The sequence below is a fragment of the Neomonachus schauinslandi genome, chromosome 12, assembly GCF_002201575.2.
Source record: "Neomonachus schauinslandi chromosome 12, ASM220157v2, whole genome shotgun sequence".
Taxonomy (NCBI): domain Eukaryota; kingdom Metazoa; phylum Chordata; class Mammalia; order Carnivora; family Phocidae; genus Neomonachus; species Neomonachus schauinslandi.
In genome coordinates, this window is record NC_058414.1 from 57,617,187 (window position 1) to 57,639,612 (window position 22,426).

The window sequence follows — 22,426 nt, forward strand, 5'->3', positions numbered from 1 at the left end:
CTTCTTCAAATTCTTTAAGCCTTTGAGTAGGGAGAAGATGGGGAGGGCACCGTGCGCAGAGGCTGTGAGGCCTAGATGGCCCAGCCCCCGCAGCCCTCTAATGAGGAAGGCGGTCTCCGGGGTTCCGAACATATTTTCTTCTCCTTATTCTAGGCGCACCCCCACACGCAGCAGAGCCCGAGGCCTGGGAGACCTCTCCAGGTGGCCTCATCCTCCTGCCCGTCCCCCTCCCCCCCCAAAAAACCTCAAAAGCACAGGCAGGGGTGGAGCTGGGGTGTTCTGAAATAACGGTGGCTGTAGTTAGATGGCCGAGGACATGGAAAGCGATTATTTATTCCAGGCACGGTCGCAAAAGGCTTCCAAAAATATCGAGTCGAGATATTTTATTGTCCCGCCTGTCTGCAGCCTGTAATTATGCGTTCAAGATGTTTAATGTGTGCAAATGCATTAGCCGCTTTCGCTGGTGAAAACCGTGGCTGGGAGCGGGGGAGAGGCAAATCTGGAGATAATTATGTCGCACAGTCACAAACATTATTCTGCTCTTACTGTAAACGGCCCCGGCCACCTTTACGGGCCACCTTTACGAGAAGCCAGGAAAACTTTGAGAGTGACTCCTAGAGCTCACGCGGACAAACTGGTTTCTTTCTTTCACTCTCTCTCTTTTTTCCCCTCCCGTATTGTTCGAAGTGTCTATTGGGCGGCTTCTGTGCCAGGTTCAGGGGCGCGCCAGAGAGAAGGCGCCGGCCGAGGAGCGCACGGAGCTGCCCGCATAGGTCTGCAGAGCCCGTGGCCCTCGGAGGCCGGGCCGGGCACTGGGAGGCGGCTGGGGCTGGGGGCCTGGAGCCCTCGCGGCGGCGGGCGGCCCCCACCTTGGGCAGAGTCGAGCACTCCCACTCTTTGCGGCTGCTCAGGTCTGCTCGGCACCGTCCCCACCTCCCCAGCAGGGCGCTGAGCGGCGCACCCGCAGGCCCCACTCTGAGTACGCTCCGGGTTGAAATGCGACCGCGAGGCCGAGGCCCTGGGCCCGGGAGCAGTTCTCGAAAGGCGCAGGCCGAGCGTTTACTGGGGTGGGGTGCAGGGTCGGCTCTTACAGGGCTGACCCGGGGTGAACTTGCTATTTTGAGTCCCGTGTGCTGCGGGGGGCCAAGAGAACAGCTGGGACGGGGGACCCCGCCTCCGCCCCCCGGGCCTGCACGTCCGCGCCCAGGGGCAGGTCCAGCGCCCCCCACCCCCACCCGGCTAGGGCCTTGCGACAGGGGCTCTCAGGAAACCTTGTAAGGTCTTGTACTGGCACCTCCCACCCGGCGACACAGACACCTCGGTTCCCGTATTCGGGCGGCGGCTCCGCCCGCCGAGTGAGAGTGACCAGTGCAGGGACAAGCAGTCCGGGACGGTGGCCGGCCCCCCGAGGGACAAAGGCATACGCTTGCTCAACAGCAGCTCTCATCTTCCCAGATTTCCATTTCAGCTCAGGCTTTTAGGACAACAACAACAAGGACGCGGTGCAGCGCAGGGGCAGCGCTCAGCAAGTACCGGGCTGGGTATGCCTGTGGCGGGGCGATCCCCTGACGCGAACCCCCTCTTTGCGAGGCGGGTCAGGGGCTGCTGCGGGCGCCCTCCCGAACCAGGGCTTCTTTACTGGAGGCCAGCAGACTTCCCCCCGGAAATCAACGGGTCTGGGCTCTCGTTAGTGCAATATTCCACGGTGGGCCCGTGTCCTCTCATTTCTCCTTAGGAAACGACCAGATTTTCTAGGCCACTGACAAAACAAAACAAAACAATTTGGCGGTCATTTCGTGTGGGGGCGCACGTTAAGGATATCTGTGTGGGCCCCAGGGTATGGATAATAGGCGGGTGTGGAAGGATCTGGGTAGGAGGATGACATAATCCCAGGGAGCGAAACGCTCAGAGAAGAAAAACAAAACCTACCAGACTGATCGTGTTCCTGCTCCAAATGCGTCATCCAAGGAGAATCCCTCTGGGCTACAGTTACCTACCAATGGTGGGAGGAGTTCCTCGAAATGTGTGCTCCCAACCTCCCCCCTTGAGGGTACAGGCTTCTGGCTGCAGAAAGGGAAAGCCTAGTGGGGGTCTTGGGTGGAGGCAGCCCCAAAGTAAACTCTAGGCCTTGGGCGCCTCCAAATTATGAAGTTGCCAAGGCTCTCAGACCTGGAGGAGGGAGGTGGTTAGTTAGGCAGCAGCTAGAAATTTGGGGCAGCAAGACCTGGACCGGAGATGCAGACTAAAGCTTTCAGACTCCCAGGGCGCCTGGTGGCTCAGTCGGTTAAGCTTAAGTGGCTGCCTTCGGCTCAGGTCATGATCCAAGGGTCCTGGGATGGAGCCCCATGTTGGGCTCTCTGCTCAGTGGGGGTCTACTCCCTCTCCCTCTGCCCCTCTCCCCTGCTTGTGTTCTTCTCTCTCTCAAATAAATAAATAAAATCTTTTTAAAAAATAAAGCTTTCAGACTACCTCCTCCTGTTCTTCCTCCCTCCCCTGTGTCTTCCTTACCCTCTCTTATCTTTTCCCCACTTGAGGGTGTCAGGTCTCCATATTTACACTGGCTTTGCTCTCAGGCCCTGCGTGCGTGGAACAGAGAGACTGGGAAGTTTGAGGAAGGGTCTCCCCAGTGGTTCAGATGTCAGAGATCCTGGAAGTGACCACCACCCAAAGCCCCCAAAAGAAATTTACCCACATTCAGTGTCCCCCATGCTTGTGGCCTGGAGGAGCTGAAAAATGCCATTTTCTAACCCAGAGGTTCCTGGTTGCCTGAGAAGCTTAGCAGAATTTTGCAAGCTGAACAGGATATGGGGGAAAAGGCCACTGTTACTGCAGATATCCTGGCTCTGTTCAAAATCCGTGCTCACAGAAAGAGGGCATGTGTCCTGTTACTGCTCTCTTGAATCTAATTTTTCTGTCTCTCACGTAGAGTCGAGGGTTCTAAATGTCCTCGCAGCAATCCCATATTTGATCCTCCCTGTAGGAAGTGACTCTGATCAGGGCCTTCCTAATTCTCCTCCTCTTCTGTTCTCCAGGCCCCTCAAAAGAGCCCACAGAAACACAGAAAGGCCCAAGGGGTCTTTTGCCGCTGGAAACAACTCTGCCTGGGACCCAGAATCCAGAAATGGTGAGTGGTTTCTCTTCACCCGCTGCCTGAGTCCTGTGGCTGCGGGAAGCCTGGGCTGAGGTGCCAGGGGGCCCCCTTGCAGCTGCACTGAGCCAGGGAAAGGGGTGGGCTCTCAGGAAAATGGGTGAATAGGGCCACCTGGAAAATTCAGATTTCTCAGCTCTCTAGATTCCCTGGAGGAGAAATTCTCTGGTTGGGAGTGATTGTTGCCAATTCCAGTTTCCAGATTTGGTTTTCCAGCCCGGGAAAATTAGGGCCTTGTTTAATTCTTTTCCTAGAAGTTATATGCTTATTCTTTGACTTTCTGTTTTCTATTAGCCAAACAGAGACTTCACATAAGATAATCTCTGTTTCTCCCTCCGACCTCTGAAACTTGTAATTTGGGGGAGATACTGTATTTAAAATGCCAATCCCAGTAATGAGCTCAGCTTAGCAGTGTGAGCTCCTACCCTCCCCTTAATGAACAGAGCTGTCGAGAAATAATTTCACTTTGATCTAGTTTGTGACCTGATTTTTTGGCTTAAAGAAGACTGGGCAGCTAATTGGATTCTTCAGTTGCCTTTAATCTCCACCTCAACACTTGGAACCTGACCAAGCTGAATTAAAGCAAGTCTGATAAACAAGATGTAGCTGGTTCCCAGGTTAACAGCAACGAGAAAATCCCCCCCACCACTGTGGGGTTTAATGATCACAGTGTGGTTGGCACCTCACAAAAAAACATGAGGCTGTAGGCCCCCAGAACCTTCAGCACGGAAGTCTTGGGATCCTTTACCCTTCCCTCCCAACACCCTGGATGTGGTTTAATTAGAAAGAGAAGGCCGCGTAGAGGGAGGTGGGGAAGAATGACTTACAGTTGGTGAAAGAGGCAGGGTTGGGGGGTTCATCTCAAAGGGAGGCAGGATGTTGAGGAGATTTTTGTCCCTGGGAGAGGAAGCAGGCCGAGTCTTTGAGGGCTGGACAGTAAAGATTGCAGTTTGAATTTCCAACTGTGCTCCAAGAGTGAGGGGGTGCAGGAGGGAAATAGGAGATGAAGGGCAGGGTTATGCAGCCTGAGGGGCTGGGAATCATGGGTTTTATTTAATCTTTTGAGATGCCAGGGTTTTGTGTTCTGGAGGCAAAGCAGAAGGAGGAAGGAGTCTGCTGGGACCTCCCCATTCTTAGTGTGGGGCCTGAGAAAGGGTTCTCTGGGGCTCTTCTCCTGATACTCTAGTTTGCTCTCTGCTTAAGAAGCTGGAGGGAGGGCTCCTGGGTGGCTCAGTTGGTTAAGCATCTGCCTTCGGCTCAGGTCATGATCCCAGGGTCCTGGGATCGAGTCCCGCATCGGGCTCTCTGCTCCTTGGGAGCCTGCTTCTCCCTCTGCCTCTCTCTCTCTGTCTCTCGTGAATAAATAAATAAAATCTTAAAAAAAAAAAAAAAAAAGAAGCTGGAGGGATTCTGAGACATTATTTCCTCTGAGGCAGTGGGAGTTTGGTTTATGTCAGGATCTCTCAACCTAGACACTACTGACATTTTGGGCTGGATAATTCTTTACTGTGGAGGCTGTCCTGTGCATTGTAGGATGTTTATCAGCATCTCTGGCCTCTACCCACTAGATGCCAGTAGCACCTACCCCTGTTGTGACCATCAAAAATGTCTCCAGACATTGACAAATGTCCCCTGGGGGCCACAATTGCCCCCCAGCCCCCCTGGAGAACCACCAGTTAGGTCTCTATGAGGCAGGCATTTTTAAAAAGGATTTTATTTATTTATTTGACAAAGAGAGAGAGCACAAGCAGAGGGAGTGGCAGGCAGAGGGAGAGGGAGAAGCAGGCTCCCCGCTGAGCAGAGAAGCTGATGTGGGACTTGATCCCAGGACCCTGGGATCAGGACCTGAGCCGAAGGCAGACCACTGAGCCACCCAGGTGCCCCAAGGCAGGCATTTCTGGGGAAAAAAGTGGAGTGCTTTGCTTGAAATGATCTTGGTGGGGATTCAGAGAGCCAGAGGAGCAGGATGGGGGACTCCTTTTCCTTTGGCTTCTCTGTCCAGTTGGATCATGAACACTTTCTCAAGGGCTGTCTTAAACCTCCATTGCAATACCCGCGGGAAGCGTTTGGACAAGCATGTGGTTTCCAAGGCACATAATCCAAACATTTAGGCTCACTGACTCTAGGCTGCCTCTGTGTGTGTGTGTGTGTGTGTGTGTGTTTAGGATAGATGCTGGGAGAGGGGGATCCAGAACTCACTTTTTCCTGCAGCCTTGACTAAAAGGATGTTCCTTCCTTAGCATACATGGTCTTGAAGTGGGAAATGGCTGAGCTTTTGTACAACCTGTGCTGTTGAGATTTTCAGGGAATAGAAAACCTACTGCAAGTGGTGAGGTGAGAGGTGGCCTCTAGGATATTGTTAGGCAGATTCTGATCTAGTAAGTGGCCCTGTAGCTCTGCAGCAATCTCTTTCCTCCAGCTCTTAAACTCAGCCAATCTGACTCTGAGCAACCTCTTCTCACCTAGATTTTCTGGAAAGTGTAAGGTCCAGGAATGTATAAGTTTGGCATAATTTATTGACCTGATTATTATTATAATGCTGATGGAAAATAATAAAACAGAATTTTACCACAATCCACCCATCTCAGCCAAATCCTCCTTCCCTCCATTTCTTTCTTTCTTTCTCCCTGTCCTTTCCTTTCCTTTCTCTCTCTTCCCTTCCTTCCTATCTCTTTCTTCTGAATTTTCCTTCCAGAATGTGCCCACATACATACAACACAAATGAAAAAAAAAAAAGATTGAGAGAAATTGGTTAATTCTAAGGACAATTCTATAAGGCTTGAAAATCAATAATATGCATAGGCTTAAATTGGGGGATCCTTAGTCTCTCCTATAGAACAGGTTATAACCACTTAGGAGCAGCTAGGCATCTTTAGGAGTCAGGATCTTGGATGTATTAAGTTTAGGTATTTGACAAGAATCATTGAGCGCTTACAGAGTGCTAATCACTTTACAAACAATAACTCATTTAATCTGCGTAACAACTCTAGGAACTATTATTACCATCACTTCTATCTCACAAATGGGGAAACAGAGGCACAGTCAGGTTTGGTAACTTGCCCAAGATCACCCAGCTAGTAAGGGGTCAGGTTTGGACTAGGATTGACCCCCCCAGGCATTGGGTCCTGGGGCCATATTTTCAACTACTAATCTTTGCTGCCTCTTGTTTTTTTGTTTTTGTTTTTTTTTAAGATTTTATTTATTTATTTGACAGAGAGAGAGACAGCGAGAGCAGGAACACAAGCAGGGGGAGTGGGAGAGGGAGAAGCAGGCTTCCCGCCGAGCAGGGAGCCCGATGCAGGACTCGATCCCAGGACCCTGGGACCATGACCCAAGACGAAGGCAGATGCTTAATGACTGAGCGACCCAGGCACCCTTGTTTTTGTTTTTTAAAAGATTTTATTAATTTATTTGACAGAGAAAGACACAGCAAGAGAGGGAACACAAGCAGGGGGAGTGGGAAAGGGAGAAGCAGGCTTCCTGCCGAGCAGGGAGCCCGATATGGGGCTAGATCCCAGGACCCCGGGATCATGACCTGAGCCAAAGGCAGATGCTTAACGTCTGAGCCACCCAGCACCCCCATTTGCTGCCTCTTGTTAATGCATTGGGTAGAGACAGTGGCCCAGAAGACAGAAGTTGGGGAGGTGGGCATCTCTGTGCTCAGCAGGTAGACACTGCTCTATCTAGAAGCCTCACTCTGAGCTTCAGGGCCAGATTTCCTGTCAACAATGGGTCTATTAATGGAAGCTTTTTCTGATCATTGAAAGTAAGTTATGCGGACTGTAATACATATCCCCAGTATTTACTACCTCAGGAACATAGGAGACATAATGAAGGAGGGAAGGTTGTAATTGTAGAAAAACATCAATTCTAGTAACAGAAATCAGTGGCAGCCAGAGAGGTTCTCCCCAGGTTTCCGGCCCTGCTGGTGGCCCCTCCACCAGACTCCATGAAGGCAGGAACCCCCCCAGAGGAGGAAAGGGGCCTGTTATAGGAGTCATCAACCTGTCACCACGGCTAGGGTGAATATGGCTTCTGAGTTGGGGGGAGGGGGTGGAGGCTTAGCCTTTAGCACCACCAGCTGCAGGAATGCGGGGAGGGGCCGTAGGGGAGGTTGGGAGGGGGAGGCTAGAGGTGGAGCAGACCTTTTCTACCTACTGTGGGGGAACAGACATTTATTGAGTCAGGAAGCCTTGGTGCTAGGCAGCGCTTGGCATTTAACATGAACAAGGGGGTACTTACCCTCAGCAGCATTAACAGTGTATAAGCGTGTGCATGGGGGTCTGTGCATGAGAGAAAGATGGGGTGACACAATTACATAGATGAAGGCACTGGGGGCTGAGATGAGAACCCAGAGATGCAGCAGGATGAACGGGGTGCTGGTATGGGGATCTGGTTGGGGCAAACAGCAAGGAGGCTGAGGTACTTGTCCTGGTCCTACAGGGTGTCCCTGACCTAGGCAGGCAGAGAGAGGGATTATCTCCCCATGGAGATGCAAGAGGAATGTTGGGAACACAGTTTGGCTAAAGGTGAGGGGTAGGGAAGGCAACTAGTGTCCAGCACCCACTATGTTCTGGATGCTGTACTTTGCAGGGATTGTCTCATTTAACCCTCATAACACCCCTATGAGTTGGGCATTGTTGTTATTTCAGTTTTGCAGATGAGGAAACGGAGGCATGGGATCAATGACTTGTGCAAGGTAACACAGGTGGGTGGCAGAGGCTAGGATCTTTGGGACTCTCTCAGCTACCCTGGGCCCCATCTATAGGTGAACTTGTGCAGGTTAAGGGGAGCCCAGGTCGGAGGCTTCCTTCGTGGTTTGCGTAAGAAAAAGCTGTGCTCTTCTTACATTTCCGTACTTCCTCCCCGCCACCATCCCATGCTGAGAAAGATATCCACTAGTGATGATAAATTGCGTGCTTTTTCCGGGGCGGCTCAGAGGCACCGTCGGTCAGGGTCGGGGACTAGGGTGTGAAGGTCGGTCGAAGACAGTGAAAACACAGGTGGCCAGACGGACGGACGCTGCCCGGAAGCCAGGCGGGGCGGGGCGAGCGACGGTGAGAACCCGAAGCCGCAGAAACCCGGGCTCCGGAGCCGGCGGGGACCCTGCGGGGACCCCCGCGAGCCCGGCCGAGGCGTGGCGAGGCCTCCTCCGGCCCGGGAGCTCGCTCCGGGCTGCAGGCTGGCAGAGTCGCCTCCCGCCCGGCCGGCCTCCTCCGCCCCCTCGCCCAGGGCCGCGGCAGGGCGGGCGGCGTGGCGGCCAGAGCCACACGGGGCCGCGATCCACCCTCTTCCGCCTCGGTTCCGGGAGAGGAACCGGGCTCCCGGCTCTGCGACTTAACCAGCTGCGGGACGGAGCAAAGTGGTGAACTTCTAATCTGTTAAGAAAGGGTCATAGTGGGCGCCTGGGTGGCTCAGTCGTTAAGCGTCTGCCTTCGGCTCAGGTCATGATCCCAGGGTCCTGGGATCGAGTCCCGCATCGGGCTCCCTGCTTGGCAGGAAGACTGCTTCTCCCTCTCCCACTCCCCCTGCTTGTGTTCCCTCTCTCGCTGTGTCTCTCTCCGTCAAATAAATAAATAAAATCTTAAAAAAAAAAAAAAAGGGTCTTAGTGACAACAGTAACAATACTATATGCGTTTGTTTACCCCACACGACGGGATCAAATGAGATCATTCATTCAATAAACGCATGTGATAGCCACCTCCTACACGACGGGCACTGCACTAGGCTCTTTTCATTTTCAAATATTTATCTTTATTCGTGTCTTTTTGGGGTAAATTTTACTGAAATATTATGTACAAAAGAAGCACATAAAATGAACAAAATATCACAAAGTGAACACACTTGTGTTATTAGCAACAGATCAAGAAACAGAATATACCCAGCATCTCACTACCCCTCAAGGGGAGCCACTATCCTGACATTTAACACCAACAAATAGTGCTTTTCTTTTCTTTTTTTGAAGATTTTATTTATTTGACAGAGAGAGACACAGCGAGAGAGGGAACACAAGCAGGGAGAGTGGGAGAGGGAGAAGCAGGCTTCCCGCGGAGCAGGGAGTCCGACGTGGGGCTCGATCCCAGGACCCTAGGAACATGACCTGAGCCGAAGGCAGATGCTTAACGACTGAGCAACTGAGCCACCCAGGCGCCCCTAACAAATAGTTCTTTCCATTCAACAAATGAATGATACTGGAAGGGCATTGTACACCACCAATGAAGTGCTAGTAATAAGAGGCTCCATTATCTAAGTTAGTTGCTGTTGAGCCAGAATGGGATTTGTGTGAGTACTTGCTTATCCTGGAATTTTTCAAGGGACTGAAGACTTGGGTTCTCACCCCCACCCTTTCACAGAACACCTAGGCACCTCCTGGGGGCCCAGCCCTGGGGTTCCTTGGTGGAATGAAGACTTTTCACTTTGAGGATCCTTCCTTCTGTGACTAATGAGGGTGGTTTAATATTATCCAGAAATACTAGGACAGATTGGAAGCATGGTCCATTGCAGTATTTACTATTACTAAAACCAATATTATTAATATATTTATAATAATAATAACACGTGTTTGAAGGTGAATGTCTCCAGTCTGAGGCTCCTCATAAATGTGGGGCCTGAGGCTCATCATAAAACCTCAAAGAGGTTCTATGACTTTAAATAACAACTAGGGTTTTCTTTAGAAATCTTCAGAGAAGAGTGTTTCTGCCTGTGGCAGCAGAATCTTCCTACTGAACAGCCCCTCAAATACCATGGGGTGGGAGATTAGAATGGCCCACCTTCATTGTTACCATGCACTGCCATGAGTTCCAACCTAAAAATTGTTAACGGTGGAAAGCATGGATCCTAAGGAGTTCTCCCCCTGCATGTTCATTTCCTATTAGATGGGGTGATGGGTAAAGGTCCAGCCTATCTTCCTAGGCTGCCTGGCCTGGGGATGGCATCAGGACAGTGCCCAGGAAAATCTCCTCAAACACCAGAAATTTTTATCCAGTAGAACTGAGTCCTTCATGGACACCAGTTCTTTTCCAGAGGAGTTAGAAGTCACCAGAACAGGAACAGCATCAGGTATGGAGAAAATGATGGAATAACAATTCCTTACACACAAGTGGGGATTTACAGTTGACAAAGCACTGACCATTTCTCCATCTGTTTGGTGGACTTACTATGAATACTTTCCTGGGTTTTGTTTTTGTGATGATGAAAAGGTATGGAATACAAAGACCCCTTGTTAATTTTGAAGGGGACTCTGGCTTTAGCTCTAGCATCACACAGACTTAGATTTGAGTCCCCCTCTGCCACTTACTTGCTTTGTGACCTTGGGCAAGTCTGTTCACATTTCTAAATTTAGTGTCTTCAACTAAAAAATGGATATAATAGTATTACCTAGATAGCCCATACATAAGCTGTTGTGAAGTTGAAGTTCTATGATGCAAATAAAGCACTTAGCCAGTGCTTAGGGCATTGTAGGTCAAATAATAGTTAGCTTTCAATATTTTTTTGAAGATTTTATTTATTTGACAGAGAGAGTTCTATATTATCAATATTGTTCTATAATAGCATTCTTATATAGACATGGCAGAAATCATTCTGATCTGACAGGTGATAAAACAGAAAGTACTGAACTACCAACATGTGTTGTATCATAGATAAATCTAGAAAATTATGCTAAGTAAAAGAAGTTAGACGGAAGAGACCACCTATTGTATGATTCCATGTATCTAAAATGTCCAGAAAAGCAAATGTATCACAACAGAAAGAGATTAGTGTTTGCTGGAAGCTGGAGGTGGGAAGGGAGATGAACTGTAAAAGGGCATAAGGGATCCTATGGTAGGTAGGGGGGATGAAAAGAATCTCAAACTGATTTATTCTGCGCTCGTTTCAACAGCACATACACTAAAACTGGAATGATACAGAGAAGGTTAGCATGGCTCCTGCTGATGGATGACATGCTAATTCATAAAATGTTCCATATTTTTTTTTAAAAAACTGATTTATTTTGATGATTGCACCACTGTGTCAAGTAACTAAAAATCGTTGAATTGTATACTTGAAATAGGTGAGTTTTAGATATATAAAATATATGTGAATAAAGTTGTTTTAAAAACTCAGAAACTATCACAGAAGAAGAGGAAGAAGAGACTCCAGGTTTTCAATGAGGTGTTGTTTTTGTTTTTGTTTTTAAAGATTTTATTTATTTATTTGACAGAGAGAGACAGTGAGAGAGGGAACACAAGCAGGGGGAGTGGGAGAGGGGAGATTAATGCATGCTTATTTTTTTTCAAGGTTTTATTTATTTATTTGACAGAGAGAGACACAGCGAGAGAAGGAACACAAGCAGGGGGAGTGGGAGAAGGAGAGGGAGAGGGAGAGGGAGAAGCAGGCTCCCCACGGAGCAGGAAGATGAAGGGCTCCATTCCAGGACCCTGAAGGCAGACGCCTGAGCCACCCAGGTGCCCCATCAATGAGGTGTTTTCAGACTATGGTACAGTCGTTTGCCTCCCACTGGATAGGAGAGAGAAGGCAGACAGCAGGGGAGGAGCTACTCTTAGAATCTCCATTAAATAAGGGATGGAACTCAAACAATTTAGAGAATGTAGAGATGGCAGTATCTTAAGGAGTGGAGAATGGGGCAAGAATAAGTAGTAATTGTGGCTGTGATTCAACTTTTAATATTCTAAAAAAACTTTATATTCTTGGGGCCCCTGGCTGGCTCAGTAAGTTGAACATGTGACTCTTGATCTCAGGGAACTGAGTTCAAGCCCCATGTTGGGCATGGAGCCTACTTAAAAATAAATAAATAGGGGCACCTGGATGGGTCAGTCGGTTGAACATTGGACTCTTGGTTTTGGCTCAGGTCGTGATCTCAGACTCCTGAGATCCAGCCCAGCTGGGCTCCCTGCTCAGTGGGGAGTCTCTCTCTCCTTCTGCCCCTCCCCCCTGCTCATGTACTCTCCCTCTCTCAAATAAATAAATCTTTGAAATAAATAAATAAAAAGCTTTATATTCTAAAGCTTTATTCTTAGTATTCTGAAGGGCTTAATGTTCTAAAAGCTTTGTATACATCCTCTTGTTTAAATTGCATAAATTGCACTACTCTTATAAAATGAGTAGTGTTATTATCTCCATTTCAGAGGGCATGAACTTGAAGCACAGAAGAGTTAAATAACTTAACCAAAATCATAAGCTAGTATATGGCAGTCAGGATTGGAACCCGGGTAGTTTGTTCCAGAACACCTGCATTTTACAATGATGTTATTAATGCATATGAAAAGCAGGAGAGTGACAGCAGGGGTGTGAGCAAAACTGAGTTATGTGTGTGATCCTGGAAAATCCTGAGACTTTGCTTAAGGAAATATGATGTTGTTTTGTGTGTAAATAAGAACCATATCAGACATGTTGGTGGGAGTGGACCCACTCACTTTATTGCTGCTGGGTGCCATTTTTCTATATGAATATTTTAAAATGCCAGACAAGCCCTTCATTTCTGCATGTTTGAAATGTGGCCATGCTTATTTCCCATAGTATGAATTGAGCTCACGTTTCTGAGACAACATTCAGGCTAATTTAAACAATCCCAGAATCACAGCCCATGGTCCAAGTCACATTCCCCTCTCCTAGTCTCTTTCACGGTGTCCCTCCTTCAACCAAGAGTGCCTTTCCCACTCCAACTCTCATCCCTGGAAATCCTGTTCAACTTTTCAATGGTATTTCCTCCACAGAATATAACACCTATCTGCCTTTCTGGATTAGATAGAAACAAAAACCGTGTTTTAAAGATCTCTCACAGTTGGCTGCATTGAGAGAAAATATGTGCCACATCCACAAAGAACTTGGGAAGTGATGGATTAAAAACTGACTGCACCTAATCTTTCTGTTTGAGTGGTATGCATAGACAAAGTGGAAGTAATATTCTCACTTCTTTCATTCTTTTGGTTTAAAGGATCTAAAAAACTATTTGCACACATGAAACAGGCAATTTGTAAGTTGAAATGAAAGGAATGTGAGTTACTTGGATACTGTGCAGGGATGAGGGGAGGTTGAAGGCAAAGTTAACATAGTAATGGGAAGATCAGAGAGAAGTGGACAAGTGATAACAATCTGGTAGTCTTGGGATGGGAAGGGGTATGATTTTTAAAAATCTTTATTGTTTTTGGTGTGTGGGAAATACAAAATTAATGCATGCTTATTTTTTTTCAAGATTTTATTTATTTATTTGACAGAGAGAGACACAGCGAGAGAAGGAACACAAGCAGGGGGAGTGGGAGAGGGAGAAGCAGGCTTCCCGGGGAGCAGGGAGCCCGATGCAGGGCTCAATCCTAGGACCCTGGGATCCTGACCTGAGCGGAAGGCAGACGCTTAATGACTGAGCCACCCAGACGCCCCATTGCGTGCTTATTTCAAAAGGAATCGAACTTTGAAGAAATACATAGTGTGGGAAGTTAATGCTCCACATTTCCTCCTCTCAGGTCACCCCAAAGATAAACAATGTAACAGGTATATATTTCTCCAGATGTATGTACATATAAAATATACATATATTTCTTGTATAATCATCCATGAAATAGAAAGTCACTAATCATATCCCAGTGAGTTGTAGACATTTACTTACAATTTCTTTTGGCATTTTAACAAATATAGAATCCTACCATATCCACTGTCTTTTATAACTCACTTTTTTTCATTTAACGTAAGCTTAGATCTGTTTGCCTGTGAACACAAGTCTTTTATATACAGTATTTCTTGATTTGTGTACTCATTTATTCAACAATTTTATTTATATATTGATGAACAGTTGGGTTATTTCCACTTTTTCATTATCACCAAAACGACATAGTAAATATTTTTGAATGCACTGTGTAGGAAAATTTTCAAAAAAGTGAGATTCTGGGGACAAACGAAATAACAACTGTAAATTCATAAATGTCAAAACTGCCTCCAAGGAGGTTTTATCTGTTTTTTTTTTTTTAATTTATTTTTTATGTCTCACCAATAGCGTGAGGGTAACAGTGTCCTTGTATGTTGTCATCCGTCTTCAAAGTTCTTTTGGACAAATTGAATTATATAGAAAATGGGTTTCTTTATTTGAACTTGACAGCTCATCACCTCCTTTGGGCTTGGCTGGAATAGACGACGGGGCTTTGAAAGGAACACCAACGTCAGGGAGCGCCAGTGTGTGTCAGAGCAGAGGGGCAGGTGGAACAAGGGCCCCCGGGGGTCGGGGGGGTCTGCAGGGCTCCCCCCAAATCACAGGGGCCAGGGTACAGCCGCCCAGAGCCCGAGGCTTTCGCAGCAGATGGAGAATCCATTTTTAAGCTCAGGCAGGAAAGGGCTGGAGGATCGAATTTCCTCCCAACAAATACGTACCGTTCGTTTCAGGACCTTCACCGGCTGCAGCTCAGGCTCCCGGCCCCGCCGCCGCCGCCGCCGCCGCCGCCGCGCCGGGGACGCGAGTTGCCCGCCCGCCGCCCTGCGGCCCCGCGCGCTGGGTTTTCTCGGCAGCCTTGGCGGTGAGCGCGGCCGGAACTGCCGGGGCCGCCGGGGCCGCACCTGCCCGCAGCGGTGTTTGCAACGTGCATCCCCGCGCGACTCGGCTTTGGCCGTACCCAGGAGGCTGGGGATCCACAGCCGACGCCTGAGCGCCGCGACGGTTCGGTCCCTGCCTGCAACACACTCCTTTTCTGCCTGCGACCGGCAGGCCCACCTTTGCGTGGAGAATAGGTCCCACCTGTGGGTAGAGGAAAATAGACCCAGGCTGAACTAGACCGTTTCGGGTGCGCTGGGGAAACTGAGGCCGGGGTAGGAGCGGTAGCGCTTTGGGGGTCAGACCAGCCAGCCCACCCTTGGCCAGAATTATCTGCGTTCTCCACGTAGGGGATACTGCATCCATCACTCCTCCCTGCCAGGTCCCCACCTAGTGCAACTCTTCCTTGGGTCAGTGGACTGCAGAAGATTCTGCAATGGGCCTAGTAGGCCATTTCTGGCCTAGAGTCATTGGCCAATACAGAATTTTATAACAATTCGAAACAGTTGTCAACGCATAAAAACATTTGAAAATGAAATATCTGCCAACACAGTAAGCTCTGGAGCTGAGAATGTGCCATCCCGTCTTCTCAATTTGCTAACATGGCCAAGGACGTCTTTCTCATTGCTACTACCAGGCTGCTCCTATAGGCATTAGTGTGTATCCGGGCTGGAGTCACAGATTGCCATAATGGGGGCATGCTAGAAAACAAATCCTTTTGGCTTCCTCTGACTCGATGCTGTGATTGCCTAAGGTCTCCCAGTGTGTGGCAGAGTTGGGATTGGTACTCTATTCACGGAAGAGCAAAGTGACTTGTCCAAGGTCACCCAGACAGGCAATGGCAAGGGCATAGAGCCCACTTTCCTGACCACTGGCCAATTTTCTTGGCTGCCTGGGGCCTCAATACAGCACAGCCATTGGCCAAAGATGTTGCACATGACTCTGACCTGGAATCTAGGGCTTTTGACCTAGTAGTCATTGGTCAGGCCAGCCAAATTTCCCTTGCCTCCATCTACACCTACTGAATGGAGAGAATCCCTAAGGGCTGGCATGTGTCTTACTTTCAGCTTTCAGGTGCTGGGTTCTTGTGTAAGAAACTTTATAGATCTGTGGGCAGCTGTTTCTTATCCTTATGCACAGCCCGAAAATAGACCTGGCAGGTACCATAGCAATTATACTTGAATATGCTAGTGTGATCCCATTGGAAACTGGTGCATCTAGCCATCAGGGAATTTCCCCAAACCTTCAAACTTGCCACCTGCAGGGTAGATGGAAACCAGAAAACTAACGGCCATATCACATGGGCAGCCCTGTCATAATTCTGAGTTTTGTCCCCCATTTTTCACTGGGGAGCCAGAAAGAATTGGCTAGACTTGCAGAGGGCCCACAGTGGTGGAGTTTTACAGTAGGGACTGTAAAACCAGTATGGGGAAACACCGGTGGATGGAAGATGAGTTGTTAGAGACAACAAGTGGTGTGGGAAAGGAGAACTACTCCTGAAATGGCTTCTTATTTTACTTAGGGGCATTTCCCACCCAAGGCTAAAGCATGTAAAACAGGCCAGAGATCCTAATGTTTCTCCATCAAGGAAATAAAAGTTTGAAGCATTTATGTTAAGTTAGCATATGGAATATCTATCTATAACAGTATTAGCTTTTCAGACATAGCCTCTTACCTCCCCTAGCAGTAAGTGAACAGCTTACAAAAGCTGCATTTGTGTGTGTGTGTGAGAGAGAGACGGGCTCAGTTTGGATTTAAAAACAAGAAGGCTTAACAATACCCGCTCTATATGAAATTACCACCCCATTTTAATAAGGTCCAAGATGTTTAATAGCTCACTTAAAGTCTCACAGCAAATTGAGAACAGAATAGAAACAGAAGAGGTGGCTGTTTTTCTGAATTGGTCTTCTGAGAAAGGCTTGTTCATTTTCATTCTATCTCTAGAGGAACTTCTCATTTGCCTTCTTCACAACCCTTCAACAATATCTCACCTAGATGTTATCACTGTGCAGCTAAAATAATTTTTTATTTAATTTAATTTATTTATTTAATTTTTAAAAGATTTTATTTATTTATTTGACAGAGAGAGACACAGTGAGAGAGGGAACACAAGCAGGGAGAGTGGGAGAGGGAGAAGCAGGCTTTCCGCGGAGCAGGAAGCCCGATGCAGGGCTCGATCCCAGGACCCTGGGATCATGACCTGAGCCGAAGGCAGATGCTTAACGACTGAGCCACCCAGGTGCCCTTAAATAGTTTTTTTTTAAAAGATTTTTTATTTTTTTGAGGGAGAGAGAGGGAGAGCACAAGCAGGGGGGAGGGGTAGAGGGAGAGGGGAAGCAGACTCCCTGCTAAGCAGGGAGCCCGATGCAGGGCTTGATCCCAGGTCCCTAAGATCATGACCTGAGCTGAAGGCAGACACTTCACCGACTGAGCCACCCAGGTGCACCAAAATAATTTTTTAAGTGGTATAATGTATACATAAAAATAATTAGTTCGTTGGTTGTGCTTTAGTAGCTTTTTCTTTGGCCTGCCTGGAAAAACGTTTAGTATAGATTGAAGTTCTATGCAGATGTTATATAATTTGTCAGTGGAAAATACCACCCCCCCACACACCACTTTATCACCACCCAGAAAAACTTACAAATTTACATTTCTTATAGGCCTCTCTTTCTTTCCCTCCTCTCTGTTGATCTTTTTAAAGAGTATTTATTTATTTATTTATTTGAGATAGAGCCAGAGAGAGAGCATGAGTGGGGGGGGGGGGGGGGGGGGGCAGAGGGAGAGGGAAAAGCAGGCTCCCCACTAGGGCTTGATCCCAGGACCCCGGGATCATGATCTGAGCTGAAGGCAGACGCTTCACCTACCTAGGCAGGCACCCCTCTTTGTTGATCTTTTTAATTTGGAAAATATGAATCCTACAATTCCCATTCTCTAGTAGGCCTTTGGTCCTTTTCATGTGGTGCTCCATGATGTCAGAGAGCCAGGCTTCTTCCACCCTGTTGCTCTGCCATACATAGGTCCAGGATGTCAGGACACAAGCCCCAGGCAGCAGGACAGAGGAACAATAAAGAAGACTGTGCAATGGGCTTATATATTTCTGTTTTTTTATGGAAAGTGCCTGGAAGCTGCCATATGACATTTCTGCTGATATTTGGTCTGCTGAATTTAGTCTTAAGGCTACTCCTAGTTGCAAGAGAGGCAGAGGAATGTGGTCTTTATTTTACTTTTTAAAAAGATTTTTATTTATTTGAGAGAGAGAGTGTGAGTGCGAGAGGGAGAGAAGGAGCAGGGGGGAGAGGCAGAGGGAGAGGGAGAAGGAGACTCCCCACTGAGCAGGGAGCCTAATGTGGGACTTGATCCCAGGACTCCAAGATCATGACCTGAGCTAAAGACAGATGCTTAACCGACTCAGCCACCCAGGTGCCCCGAATGTTCTTTAGACGTGAAAGCCATGTGGACAGCTGAAGTTTGGATGTTCTTTCATCATGAAAGAAGGGAAGACAGCTGTTTCTGTCACAGTAACTCTGTTACCAAGTGACTAGCACAGTGTAGGGCACACAGTAGGATGGCAGTAAATATTATTTCGATTCAGTCAAACCAAAGTGTCCTTTGGGTGTTTCTGGGAACTTCACCAGGAAGATTAGTAACATCAGAATCTTCTGCTGGGCATAGGGACAAGAAACTGGGAGTAGAAGCTGGTGAGAGGATTTGGGTAATTTTGCTTTCCAAATTTGCTGTACCTTTAAGTCAGCTCTTTGGAGAAAGGAGAAATCTTTGTAATATATTCCTTCCATCTCCCGAAGTTCCATGAAAAACTGCCCACCATGGCGTCCTCTTTCTCATTGCTTATACTATCCATGTCCCATAGATATGGAAGAAAGTCCCACATCGGGCGCCTGGGTGGCTCAGTTGGTTAAGCGACTGCCTTCGGCTCAGGTCATGATCCTGGAGTCCCTGGATCGAGTCCCACATCGGGCTCCCTGCTTGGCGGAGAGTCTGCTTCTCCCTCTGACCCTAACCCCTCTCATATGCTCTCTCTCATTCTCTCTCTCTCAAATAAATAAATAAAAATCTTAAAAAAAAAAAAAAAAAGAAAGTCCCACATCACCAAAACTTCCTCTGTTCCCTCAAAATAGAAAAGAGACTGGCAGGAATCATTCTCATTTGGCAATTTACAATATTTGTGGCATTAAGCCGGTGACGTTACTGTAAGGATGCTCCTCCGTGAAGCATGTGAAGGAGGGGAGAAGTCTCGGAGGTCTTCTTATCTCCTGCTCTCATTTCCTCAATCCTGTCTCCCACCTTCCTCTCCCCCATTCCTATGATACTGGTGAAGTGTTGGTGTGTCGCTAAGGACTGAGCAGGTAATGGCTTACCATGTGGCTCCTCCCAGAGGGCGTACTCCTTAATGAGTAGTAGAAAACCTTTATGAGTTCAAAGATTAAAAGCTAAAATGACAGGCAAATCAGTCTCTATTTGAGGCAATAACTACGTGAAGAAGGTAAGGCAGCTATTATTCACACCCACTGTACACGGGAGTAAACAGGAGCTCCTGAAGGTTAAGTAACTCTTCCAAGCCCACTCATGGTGGAGCTGACCCTGAAACCCTGAATATAGGTTGCAACCACTGATATATTTGCTCCAGGCACAGCGTTCTCGCTTCACTCACCTTCCTTCCCTTCATTCCACAAACTATCAGAGCTCCCTTAGGCTCACATTCAGGGAAGTAACACACCACAGTAATAATAGCTAACATTTATTGAGGCTTAGTATGTGCTAGATACTCTTTTAAGCACTTTATATGAATGAACTCATTTTGTTGTCCTATGGCCCCATTTTACGGATGAGGAAACTGAGGCTTACAGAAGTTGAGCAATTTATCCAACATCACACAGCTAGCAGAGTGAGTGGCAGAGCTGGAATTAGAACCCAAGCAATCTAACTTGAGTCTGTGCACTTAACTATTATGCTAAACTACCACTACATTTTTTACTATTGACGGGTCATCTGGCTATGCCTTTAAAGTACCACAAAGGGAAAATTCCATTAGCACACTAGGCATGTCTTGATTTTCTTCTCACTATCCTAGATCCCAGTGGATGGAGTTCCAGAAAGGACACAGGATCCTGGAGGCCACTGCAAAGATGCAAGCCAGATAATTCTTTATTTCATTGTGCACCTACCATCTCCATGTTTGTTGAACTCCAACAAATGCATGAGTGCTATGTAGTTATTTATTTCTGGGAAATGTTAGTCACCATGTAGGGAGGGGGCACAAACACATTATGGGTTCCCTGGACACCACTTCCCCTCACTTTACATTCACTGCTGATGCTCACTGACCAAGGGTACAATATTGAGAAAGGTGAATAACAGACATATTGGGTGAAGTAGGGGCATTGCCATCATGGGACAAGAGGGAATTTGCATTCATTGAGTACTCACCATAGGCCAGGCACTGTGCTAGGCCTTTTCCTTTTTTTTAAAAAAAAAGATTTTATTTATTTATTTGACAGAGAGAGAGAGCAAGCAGGGGGAGCGGCAGGCAGAGGGAGAGGGAGAAGCAGACTCCTCAATGAGCAGGGAGCCTGATGTGGGGCTTGATCCCAGGACCCTGGGATCATGATCTGAGCCGAAGGCAGCTGCTTAATGGACTGAGCTGCCCTGGCATTTCATGTGCTAGGCCTTTTCCATGTCATATCTCATTAAATCTTCAGAACAGCTCCAAGAGGCAGGCAGCTGTATCTTAAATCTGACATCTTGCAGCTTTGGTCTGCTCAAGGTCACTGGCTAGTAAGTGCCAGAGTTGGGGTTCAAGCTCAGGTCTGTCTGGCTTCCAAGCACATGCTCTTACCTTGTCACCAACTGTCTTTGAAGTTGTAAGAAATCTTGGCTGGGCAAATTTGAGAGCACTCCTCCACCATCAATTCTGTTCTCGTAGCAGCTGCAGATTATCCTGTATCTTCCCAAAGGTCCCTGAGATCTGTTTCTCTCCCTCCTGGACTCAAAACCCAGGCCTCACCACTGCAGACCAGCTTCTGCCTGCTCCTTTCTGCTGGATCAGAAGATCCCAGAATCTACATCCATAGGGAAAGTGGGTTTATAGCTATTGGAAGTTAAACTGCATATTTACAAGCCTGGGTTTTCCTTTGGCTCTCATTCCCTCTCTGTGTGACCTCAGTTGCTTAACCTCCTTATGCCTCAATTTCCTCGCCTATAAAGTGAGGAGCTCCGTGCTCCCCTCTGAGGATTGTTGTGAGACATAAGTGAAAGCGTGCCTATCATGTGCTTACCTCAGAGCCTGATCACATGAGCTTTTCCTTTTTCCACTGCCTGTACTGGGGAAACAATGAGGGTGGTGATGAAGGAATAGAAAGAAAACTGATCCATTTTTGGAGGTGATCTGGTTCTTCAGGTGCTGATGGGCCATATTTAAGATTAAAATCATGGTCTGACTGCTGCTGTTTGTGAAAATACAGACCCCTTCCTCAGGGTCGAAGACCAAGGCAGAGTTACATCCTGGATCCGGGTTCCTTTGGCCCTTTCCAGGCCTATTTTTAAAACAGTGACCTTTCTTTCCTCTTCTAATTCTTTCCAAGAACAGTAAGGCTGACTCTAGAATAATTAGGAAAACATTCCAAAGTTGACATATTGCCAATAATGGAAGTTATGAAATGACTGTAAGTCCATTATAATAAAAAGTTTCATTAATAGCACATTATGATTTGAATACTTATAAATTGTTGGTACTTTTCCCACAACTGTCAGTCTTTCCTTTGTCAGTACTGCCAGGCTTTAAGGATGGGACAGGGAATAAGAACGATTCATTCATTCTGTAGGATTCTCTGCAAAAGTCACTCTTGCCCGTGAAAAGTCTGAGACTTTGATCCTTATTGTTGCTCTGTGAACTTGGTCAAGTCTTCTGAACTCTCCAAATCTTGGCTTCCTCAACTGGAAACTGGAAAGAACAACCCTGGCCTCTTCGACCTCATCAGGGACTGTAGGAGGAGCAAACCAATGCTGGACAGAGAAGTCCTTTGGAGCAGCCAAAACTAATGGAGACATGTCAAGGATTAAGATGATGATACATGAATGTGTGTCTGAAGTGAGATGAAAGAAAAAATAAGAAACAAAGACAAAGATGTCAAAAGGAGTAACAGTGTTCCTTGCTTTGTCATTTGTTAGCTGAGTGATCTGGGGGGGAGGCACTTAACCCCTCTGGGTCCTGGTTTCTCATCTGTAAAATGGGGATTATATGAATAGCTGCTCTTCCTATTACATGGGACTGTTTTATCAAATGGACAGAGGTTGTGAAAATGTTACCTGCATAGGAAAAGACCAACTGTTAATTATTATTAATTCTACTGATAGTAATGTCTGATGAAGTTCTTATTAATAGAATAGTATTATTCTAGGGCTGTGACTAGTTTAGTCACATTGGGAAATTAAGTCAATCCTTTGAGATTACAGGTCATGACCTGCTAGCTTCCATAGGAGGGGGCTGAATCCAGGAAGTAGGAGCCTGGCCTCTGGCTTCACACTCCTGGGATTCAAATATCACCTCTGCCGCTAACAGGCCATGTGATCTTGAGTAAGCATTTAACCCATCTTTGACTTGGTTTCTCCATCTTACTTCATGGAGCTATAAGGATTAAGTGATATAATGCATGTAAAGCCTTCAGAATAGCACTCCATACACAGAAGATATTTATAGCTACCTTTATTGGTTACTTTTGGTAGCACCTTGGCCTCATGCTGCCTAA

At 47.2% G+C, this 22,426-nt stretch overlaps 1 non-coding gene across 1 annotated transcript; it reads left to right on the top strand.

Moving 5' to 3' along the window:
• Positions 1–11,011: 11,011 nt before the first annotated feature.
• LOC123326483 lies at positions 11,012–11,118 on the top strand. The gene has a single exon (XR_006541121.1). It is a non-coding gene; the product is annotated as a U6 spliceosomal RNA (small nuclear RNA).
• Positions 11,119–22,426: the final 11,308 nt, after the last annotated feature.